Source organism: Pogona vitticeps, chromosome 5 (assembly GCF_051106095.1).
Source record: "Pogona vitticeps strain Pit_001003342236 chromosome 5, PviZW2.1, whole genome shotgun sequence".
NCBI classification, from domain to species: domain Eukaryota; kingdom Metazoa; phylum Chordata; class Lepidosauria; order Squamata; family Agamidae; genus Pogona; species Pogona vitticeps.
In genome coordinates, this window is record NC_135787.1 from 67,831,786 (window position 1) to 67,843,121 (window position 11,336).

Sequence of the window (11,336 nt, forward strand, 5' to 3'; positions counted from 1 at the left end):
TAATAGTTCCCCTCTATTCAATACTGGCTACGCCTCATCTAGAGTATTGTATCCACTTCTGGACACCACACTTTAAGAAGGATGCCAAGAAATAAGGAAATTCAGAGGATGGCAGTCAGGATAATCAGGGGACTGGAAACCAAACCCTATGAGGAAAGACTGAAAGAACTGGGCATGTTTAGCCTTGAGAAAAGGAGAATGAGGGAAGATGTGATAGCACTTTTCAAATATTTGAAAGGCTGCCATACAGAGAAGGATCTCAATCATCCCAGGCTCCAAGATACATAATAATGGGCTCAAGCTACAGGAAGCTTCTGCGGTTAAACCGCAGAAGCCTCTGTGCTGCAAGGTCAGAAGACCAGCAGTTGTAAGATTGAATCCACGCGACAGAGTGTGCTCCTGTCACTTGCCCCAGCTCCTGCAAACCTAGCAGTTCGAAAGCATGTAAATGCGAGTAGATAAATAAGTACCACCTCGGTGGGAAGGTAACTGTGTTCCGTGCCTAGTCATGCTGGCCATGTGACCACGGAAATTGTCTTCGGACAAAACGCTCGCTCTGTGACTTCGAAACGGAGATGAGCACCGCACCCAAGAGTCAGACACGACTGGACTAAAATGTCAAGGGCAACATTTACCTTTACCTATCAGGAAAAATGATAACTATTAGAGCAGTATGACAATGGAACCAATTACTTCAGGAGGTGGTGAGCACTCCAACTCTGGAGGCATTCAAGAGAAGATTGGACCATCATCTGTCAAATTTGCTTTGATTTGGATTCCATTGAACAGGGGGTGGGACTTGTTGGCCTTATAGGCCCTTTCCAACTCCATTATTGTATGAATCTATAATCTGTTTTGAGTTTCAATAATGACTCATAGCATGAGGGGAAGGGGGATTAAGAAAGAGCATAGGTGCTGTGCTCCCTGAACAAAGAAAAATGTTTATGGATGTTATCTCTGCTGCAGTCCTCAATTTATAAAGAAATAAAATCTAAATAATATGCAGTTTTTACCCACTTTGGGAAAGTGCAGATCAACAATGAAAAGTATCTTAATTTAATTTAATTTAATACAGTGTTGTCCAACAGGGATAATATTTGGGGAAATATTTGGGGATTATATTTATGTCTTTCAATTTTGTGACTGCAAAGATTCATGGTAAAGAGTTTTAGGTATGCATGAGATTGGCTGTTTTTACAATGCTATGTAGTGTTTGCTTTGCTTTCCCCTTCTTCAGTGTTATGGCTTTCAGTGATTTCCGGAAACAGGATTTTGTGATGATCTGAAGAATATAAATAATTCATTCAAAATTAGGTTAGAAACATTTCAAAACATAGAGGCTGAAGTTGGTATATACCATAAGCAAGACCTGTTTAGAAAAGAATAAGGTTGGATAAAATATGAGCCTCAGATCAGCATGGGGCTGCTCCTCTACGGCCAGAAACAGGAAATGTTTTTTTCAGCTACAACCTGCAGAATATTAATGTGAGTATAGCCAGTTTCTTTACTGGTTAGTGTATTTTTGGAATTGTATTGCAAACAAAGGTAACTTTTCTCTGTGGCCCATTTTGCATTGATATGTACACTGGATATATTCTGCAGCATAATTCATAGTTACCTTCATTTACAAGACACAGATCTCCTACCTCTAGAATAGTTCTGTCTAGAACTCAGTGGTTCTTCTGTGACACTATTGCAAAGCAAACATTTTGTAGAATATTTCCTTTTATGGAAGTGTTACACATAAGATGAACAAACAAAACACTTCTCTTGTTCCAAGGATTCTTTTTTTTTTCTTCCAAAAATGGATGACGGTTTTGTTTATGTTGTGTTTAGAGAGGACCAGGTGGTGGTTTCACCTGGATTGTCCTGTACATCCTTTAGTTCTTTTTCCTTCTATTATTTATTCTGTGAATGAAAAGGAAACAAAACAGTGGTTCAAAACACCAGCTGAACCAGTCATTTGATCAACACTTTTTGGAAACTGCATAAAAATGTAGTTGGGAAGGGTATTTTGCTTTATTTCAGGGTTTGAGCCCAGCTAAACAGGCAGAGAAATTTTACTAGGGCTCCCAAAACAGTTTGATTTCTTTTGGACTATAAAGGTTTAATCATTGTTGTATGGCCTGTGATTCACCCCAGAGTCTACACTATGGTGATATAACTATGTAATCTGCCGTGTACAACCTTCAAAACTGGTACCCTTGCCAAGAAGAATAACCCAAACTAGAGGAGAGATAAAATCTCAAGATGTTTAAAAAATGGCTTTATTCTTTAAAAGAAACCAATGTGGTTTGGGTAATTAATTTTATGGCTTCTTCAGCAGCAGTAAGTTAACAAGGCCCATAGAGATGTCAGCCTTCTTCACCAAGTGGATATTAGCAATATAGGGTATATTTCTCTATATCAGAAATATGCTGCTTCTGAGCAGAGATGATATATACCTCTTAACTCATAGGAAGTATTGATCCTATCTTCCATAAATTGATCAAATCCCCTTTTAAACCATTCAAGTTGTTACTCATCACTACCTCACGTGGCAGTGAATTCCAGAGTTTAACTATGCACTATGTGAAGTCAGTCATCAAGTTTATATTCAGTGGCACCATCTGTACGTTCTTCTCCTTGATGCCCATCTTAATGTAAAAAACAAACAAAAAAGTAGTGATAGATGCCCAGACCAGCCCAAAGTGTAAGTTCACCCATTGTGAGCACTTTAAAAGGAACAACATCTTAGGACAAAATGCCCCTGTGACAACAAAGAAAATTACCAGACAACATATACCAGATTTATACAAAACGTTCTGCTCAAGGAATGATGGTACATCCTATGAGTGATAGATTTCCATCCAGCTTTTCCTGACTGGCAGCTGGAAAAAGTTACCCCCCAGCTATCCGACTGTGAATGTCTTGTGAAATCAATCAACAAACTCCATGTTAAAGCATCCCGCAAGGTTCCAAGTCTAAATAAGGTTAGATGTACTCAGGCTGCCAATCAGCAGTTGTCGGCCACATCTTTGGAAATCCAAGTGCTGCATCCTCTGTGTTCCTCTCAGAAAGACATCTACTCTGAAGGCCACAACAATTGATGGAAAATCCCATACAGACAAATAAAGCTAGCAAAACTTTATCAACAGATAAAGTTGGCTGGATGGCTTGGGATACCATCTTCATTATGTGACTAAAATAAAATACCTTATTTTAGAAACCATAAATCAAGTGATCCCAATGAGAAAAATGAAACAACCAGACACAAGACTTGTGACAATCAGAGAATCTCTGCTCTGTTAATTATTGAAATAGAAATACCTTTTGATCCAAGAACACCAGAAGAAAAAGGAAGTTTCAGGAAACATAAACTGGACAGTTGAATACCACATGGTCTCATTCAGGAACATAATGCCTAACATCATTATTGCACAGCAGGAAGATCAACATGAAACCTATAGGTTTTATGACAGCCCACTCAGCTGTTTCTGTGGCCCTTCAAGAGACCTCTGAAAACCACACTACCAACATTTAGTAATGGAATTTGCTTTTTTATAACATCTAGCAGCTTGCCTCTGATTTTTGACATCAAAGTGCAATAACATATTCAAAACATGGAAAATGCTTATTTTTCTATCCTGGTTAGTATTTATAAATGCTATGGTGGTTTGACTCCAAAATACATGGTTGTGCAGGTTGCTGCTGAATTTCTGCTGTGGGGCATCTGTGATGGGGCGCAGTCCACAGCATGTCTGGGTGAGAAACAAGTATTGGCTCATAGACTTTCTGAAGTACAGTAGTTCACCTTGATTGTACACATATTTGTAACTACTGTATTCTTAGCGTTCTGCAGATGTCACCATATCTGCAGTTACTTTTGAGGCATACTGGAGCCACTGTCTTTAAGACGTTAATATTTCTGTTGTTTTAGTCTCTGTAACAAAGAGAGAGAGAGAGAGAGAGAGAGAGAGAGAGAATGCCTACTTAGGGAACTATAACAAGCCGTATTTTGCCGTGTACAAGATGACACTTTTTCCTAAAATAATCAGAGGAAAAACTGAAGATCATCTTATAAACGGAAGGAAACAGTTGTGCATGTGCGCTCGGGTGCCTCTTGCTGCCGCCGCTGTTGTTCAATTGCCTCTTTCAGAGCTCAGGGCTTGCCCCCTCTGTGATGGAGGCGGCGGCAGCAGGAGGAGGAGGCAGAGATGGAAGCGAAGGAACATTCACACATGCTCCAGCACCTCTTGATGCCTGCCTCCCCCACCCACCCAATCACCACCTCCAGCAAGACTGAGGGGCTCAGCTCAGTCTCTGCCTTGTCCCCTCCAGGGGCGGAGACAGCAGGAGGCATTGACAAAGGAGCATCCACACGCGCTCTGGTGCCTCTGACTGCTGCTCCCCCCCCGCCTGCCCGATCACCGCTGCCTTGTCCCCTCCCGTGGTGGAGGCAGCGGGAGGCATGCACTGAGGTGCCTCTTCCTGCCTCCTTAGCAAAAGAAAGGCAGCAACAGCTCCCCTTCCTTTTTTGCTAAACCCAGGGTGCCTTTTGCTAACCTTCTCGAAAGGTGAGGAAAAGCGGCAGTGACTTTGACAGCCTGTTTCCTTGCCTTTTGCCAAGGCACGGAGCTTAGCAAAAAGGGAGCCCTTTGATCCCTACTTTTTAAAATTTGGGGTTAGAAAAAGGGGGGTTCGTCTTATACTTTGGGTCGTCTTGTAAACAGAAAAATATGGTATTCATTTCTCTGCTGACTGGAATATTTTATCGTAGCTCGCAATACTTCTCATAAAATGATCTCCACTCCTGCCCCAGCCTATAACTTTTATATTTAACCTAAATTTAGGTCTACCATCACTTTCTATATATTTACTTTCATTTATGTTGAGGAACACAACCTATAACAAATAAGTTACTGCCCTAGTGAATTCAAGGTGATAATGTTAAGAGCTGCATACATAAATTACATACTTTTTTCAAGCATGTGTTGATCTCTATGCCATTGAGCTTTCAGCTGTGTGTCTTTAGAACACTGGAAATACTTTATTCTTATAAGTGAGTGATCTTTACAACTTACCTTGCAAGTATTACTTCCATGTCTTCCGTTACAGCCAGAGTATAGATGAGAGATTACTGCTTGCTTAAGGATCCTATGACACAGATGAGATCCAAACTTGGAAGTTGCTGGTTTATAGTTTCTAGTCTTTTGGCCACTGCATTCCATATCTAATAGGAAATTTTGATGGTTTTGACCTATGATCAAGGCTGCCATCAAGAAAATAGAAAGCAGTTCCCTTTAAATATATAACACAGTGATTAAAAACACCTTTGCCATAACAGCTGGATGGAGCAATGTGTTGCCCAAGGAAGACTGTGGAATCTCATGTGTTTAAACCTACATCCAAATTGCAGCGGCTGATGACCTCTGTCATCCGTTCCAGCCTGATGATTTATGTCAGCCGGGATCAACCATCTGATAAAAGTTAAGCTGGGAATGGCTGCTTTCACCTACTTTATTTTTTCTGCTATCCAGTTTTATTTTTCCCCATTGTTTTTCCCAACATGTGGTGTCTCCATTTCAACTAGGCTTGTGTAAAATTCCTCCAGACAAACACTATTTAAATTGTACATCTTTGTTGGAAAGCTCTGTGTAGCTTACATGGGACTTCTCATCAAAGTTCTCTGGCTTCAGCAACTGAGAATTTCCAGACCTATTCAGTGATTTGCAAGGCCCATTTTCTGAGCTTATGTTTCAGTATGCAGTATACATAGTTGGTTGCATCCAGCTGAGTATATTGAACATGTAGACAAGGACTGGTTGCCCTTCTTTCTGTTGAGGGACACATTCCCTCAAATATATATTGGTAGGCAGTCCCTAATGGTAGATGGGGCCAAAACTAGTGGTGGGCAGGGCAAGAGTCAAAAATAGGTGTGGCAAAGTTAGATAACCAATTCATGCTAAAGCCAAAGCCCCACACTTGGCTAATAAGCGCCATATCTGTCTGATCATCTCCTCTTTCTCACCTCATGCCAATATTTTGAGTGGCTTCCAGTCCCTGTACAGACAGGGCTGTATATTTTCTGGACTTGCTACTGACTGAGTTATGATAAAGTTAATGACCGTTTGTCTCATTTTACTATTGCTCACTTTAGTTTCATTGTTGTTTCTTTCTCTTTATGTTGCATCCAATTACAGTATTCTATGTCTTGATCTTTTTTTCTTCTTCCTATAGTTCTTTGGGTGGGAGGAAGGCGTCAATGTAGCAAATAAGCTCCTAAGTCAAATAACGTTTTCCTCTGTCGGAGATCTCTCCCTCTTTCCCCTACTACTATTCAGTTTAGATTTATTTCCTGTTTTCTTTCAACTCATTATTCCTGTTCTTTGGATTCATGGGCTCTCTCTCTTTCTCTTTCTTTCTTTCTTTCTTTCTTTCTTTGGGGTAGGGGAGGGATTGGGCATGTAGACACTTAAGTGTTTCTCCTCTGCCTCCAGTTTCATTAGTTGTCATTTGACTTAAGCTGGGCATTTTCTGCTTCTTCTATATTCCCTAATAAATCAGACCCTTCAGATTTTAAATCACTTACACTGCTCTTATCAGAATTCCTTCAAACATGTTGACAGCTCTGTGGTATTGAAGGGTGGGAAAGTGTACAATGAAATATAGCTGTGGTTTCATCCATGTGCAGTCTATGTCCAGTTGTTTTTATTCCAGAGCCAGAATGCTCAGAATCTTCAATGCAGTTTGATATAACAGCAGGAGCCACAGAATGGGTTCTCATAGGATTAAAACCAGTAGGTGTCAGAAGGCAGACAGGTGATAACTTCATAGTATTACCGTACTTCCACATTTCTGCTTTTATGTAGATCAGGAATGATAAAGGTGATCAATTTTAATAAGATTTGAAGCTATTGTTCCCCACTGTACCTTCAGTCAGACTGCTCTCAGTTTAAAAACCTTACAGGATCTTGTGCTTTAGACATCTGAAAAATGTGTGTGACCAGGCAGTAACCACTTTTATCATTAAGGATCACAGGACCTGGGACTCCAAGAATCTTATGTAGTCCTATTTTAACAGTTACACCACTGTAACTGTTACCATGATCTTGGACAAGTATTAATTGCCACCACCACCCCTTTCCCTCTCCCTGTATTTCCTGGCAGAGAAAGCTAAATTTATGTCTCTTATTGTTTACCTAACACAATATATCTATTACTGAATAAGCTACAAAGTGAGTTTATGTTGCAATAAGAAAAAAAGTTCAGTTCAAGATGGTCTATAGCAGGGGTCTCCAAACTTTCAACTGTGAGGGCCACACTGGATGTTTTCATCATTTTTGAGAGCCGAAGGAACAGGAATATGCGTGCACACATACACATGGCTGCACAGCCACATGCATGCACACATCCCATCTGCCCCACAGGCACACACGCACACACCCCCACCCGCCCCTGCACACACACACACATGCACATACACTGTATGCACATGCACACACCTGCACACATGCACAGATGCATGTACGCATGCCCCCCGCAGGCACACAGGCTCAAAGGAACAGGCCAGGTAAAATGGCAAGGTGGGCCATAGTTTGGAAATCCCTAGTCTATATGATATCCTCTTCTGCTTGCTGCCATTCACACTTGTTGAAAAACAGCCTTGACAATTTCTTTATGTTTGAGTGAAATGGTGAACTGATGGAATCCTGTTCAACACCTTGACACTGTGAAGTGTCTCAGAGTTTCATGATTCCTGATACTATTTCACAAATACATGAAAAACCTTAAAAGAGGCTGTCAAGAATTTTGAGGTCTGGTACCACCAGTGCACTGATGACACCCAACTCCATCTGTTTTTTAAGATCTTCCAGGAGGGTGGAAATTCTGAAATCTCAATTTCTCACATGGGAGCAAAAAAAGCAAAGCTTTACATCCCTACCACCAAGAGAATTATATACACATATTTTTTCCAAGTCTACACTATGAACCTCTTTGCAAGAAAGTGATTTTTGCAGTTATGATTCCCTTTGTTTACTGTTTCACTTTTGAAAAAAATGATCCCTTGTTTTGTATACTTATTTCACATGAACAATGGGGAAACAGAAAACCTGAGATAGTTTGCTTAGTCCTTCGAAGGCAATAAAAAGTTAAGATTGTTTTGGTTGTGTGTATGTACATGCCACAAAGTTATGCCCCAAATCTGTAGGCATGTTGGTGAATATCAGAACTGGAAAAGCTGTAACAGCCTACTAGGCAATGTGTCAAATAAAGCAGGACAAGAAATCATAGTGGCAGTGTTCCTGTTTTGCACACCTCAGATCCCAGGTTTAATCTCTGGTGTCTTTAATTAAAGGATCTTGACAAGAAGGGCTGGGAAAAACAACTGCTTGAGGCCACTGAGAGCATGAAGGTGGACAGCCATTTTCAAATGCTTATCCTTAGCATCTGGCAGTGTGTTCTCCGAAGCAGATGTTCTAGCTAGGCATGATGGCCAGTAGCCAGTAGTAGACTCATCCTAGATTTGTTGAACTGTTGTTGATCTAAAACTCCCGTTGTTCCTAATGGCTCGGCATATCCAGGCTTTTTGCTGCCTGGAACAAAGGACAAGATAACACCTGAGGGTAACAGACCAGTATAGGGATCGTGTCCCATGCAGCTCAGTCTTCCTTGGAAAAAACAATGAACCACTGCTGCCCCAGACTCAACATCTCTCTGGGGTTGTTAGCTCAGTATGCCTAAGAGTGGGGTTGGCTCAGGGCTGGAAATTGCAAGTGTCTCGTTTTCTGAATTTCTGGTTGTGTGAACCTTTCTTATTTCCATTTTCCCTTAAAATGAGGAGGGCTGGTGTCTTTGGAATACAGCAGTGAGGTGGCAAAGGAGGAAACAGTAGGAGCACACTGTAAACATTGTTGGGGCTGAGCTCTATTGCTTGCTGCAAGGGCTTATAAGACCGACTGAAAAATTACACCTTGTCTGAAACTCAGCAGTCCTGGTGTACTTTAATATGGCTTTAGTAGGTTCATGCCTTCTGTTTGCACCGAAACCAGCTCCACCACACATGGCTTAAATGAATGGAGTTTTAATAACTTCCTTCCTGCTCCAAGGCCCTATCTTGAGCCGTGGCACCAGTTTTTAGTAAATGCCCCATTTCCTCTCATTAATGCCTGCAACTTCAAAAGCAACTGCCAGCAATTTGGGCAAGGCAAAGCGGTGCTAATTGTTTGAGGAAGGCTTAAGACTAATTACATGAGAGCAGCAGGTGAGGCCACCGGTGAGCCAGGCAAAAGAAGTAGGCTGGAGAGTAGAGGCCCAATAGATTTTAAAGCTGGAATGGATGTTTTCCTGGGTCTGGCTGTAATTTGTTGTCCTTTTCCTCTTCACCCCAAGAGATGCAACTGTGTTGCTCTAGCATGATTTAGGCCAGTGGTTCTTAACGTGGGCGATAATGCCCCCCAGGGGGTGATTTCATTTTTCAGGGGAGGTGGTAGAACGAAAAGGGGCGGCGTGGGGGCGCTGGAGCAGAAGGGGGGCGGTAGGGGGGCGCTGGAGCAAGCCAAACCTGTGAAGATGGCTGCAGCCGTTTTACAGTGTGCATGAATATATATTTTCCTACAATTTTAATTTAGTTTCAGACTTTTTATCTTGAAATTTTAGTTCCTGCATTTGTTTTTATGCCCTTTTTATATTTCATCTTGCGTCTTAAAATTCACTTGCAACTAAATCATTAAATGTTACTTTTTGGGGGGCATTTCATTTTCTTGGAATTTAATTTTGTTTTCAGGGGTCATTGGATTTAAGGGTCATAAATAAATAAATAAATAAATAAATAAATAAATAAATAAATAAATAAATAAATAAATAAATAAATAAATAAAAGATATCATCACCGCGGGGAGGGGGGCGATGATAACTTCCTCAATGGCTCAAGGGGGCGTTTCTTTCAAAAAGGTTAAGAACCACTGATTTAGGCTGTGCATCCAAGTTAGACAACCATCCAGTAGAACACTTACAATATACAAAACATGGGCTTTTTTCAGTGGACTGCTGTGCAGGAAGGGTGGAGAATGGATGGTAATAATTTGGCTTGGCAGTGAATCAAAATGGCATCATGACAGCCAACAGGGAGTGTAGAAGGTAACTGAGGTCCTCCCCCACCCTCTACCTGTGTGTGTTGGTGGGTAGTTTCAAAATGGCATTAACTGAATTATTCTGTGCCTCGCATCAATCTACCATTGAGGGTTTAACAGACACAACAAAAGGCATTTATAGCATCTGTCCAGGTGGAGCACATGGAATAATTGTGGGTTGGAACATTTTGCTAAGAAGAACACAGGTTTGTTTGGAGACAGCAGAGGCTTTGAAAACAAAAACAAACCAAAGCTTACAGCAGGCTTAGGAATCATCACAATATAATGCAAATGGGATAATCTCAATATTTTCCCCAATAACATTAACAATAATGCATTGTATTTAGGACTGAAGCGACTGAGGATCTCTTGTGTTTGCATATGGTTGATTAGGAAACTAAAGCCTTCAGTGTGCATCATGTACAAGGATTCATATGATGCTCAAAGATGGGTGTGTGTGTGTGCTTGAACAGGAGCGCAAGGAATGGAGTGTTGTAAATTCTTTTCTTTACTGCAGGGGCTTATAGCAATGAGAGGAGGTGCTTTTCTGTACACATTCTCTCTTTTATATCTTTGGGATCAGCTTGTTGAAGACTTCTGGACAGCAACAGTGGGCAGGGTGGGAGAGAGAGCATAGCCTGCTTTGGCTTAGTGAGACATGAAAATATCATATGAATCTACATGTTCTGTTTAGATGAAGAATAGTATTAACTGAGGAAATGGACAGTGAGAAGGAATACTGTAGCTTATAGCTCCTCTGAGGTTTCTGTTACACGTAACACATACCCCATCTCTCATTATTTCATAATCAGAAGATCTATGTCAGGCAACCACAGCCGGCAAAAGTAATTTTTCCACACACTATTTTACAGCATTTTGTTTCTGCAGCCTGCCTGCTCTCTGTGGCACACATGGCCTGTATTTTGGTGGACACATGGCACCCACCTCTTTACTGCAGTTGGGTATAACCTGACTCATAACAATATATCATCACTGCACAAAAGTGCAGTGATGTTATTGTGGTGGCAGAGCAAATCAACATTCTACAAGGCAATTCTAAAAATGGGAGCAGCCCCCCAAAATTTACAACTTTGAAACTGAACTTTGGATCAATGCCAGATTTGGCATGAATGTAGCAGACAATCTGCTCTCGCTCTGTGCCAATCTGGGGAAGTTTGGGCAAAGGGTTTTCGGGCTGTGATTTTTTAAAAAGTGACACTGTTT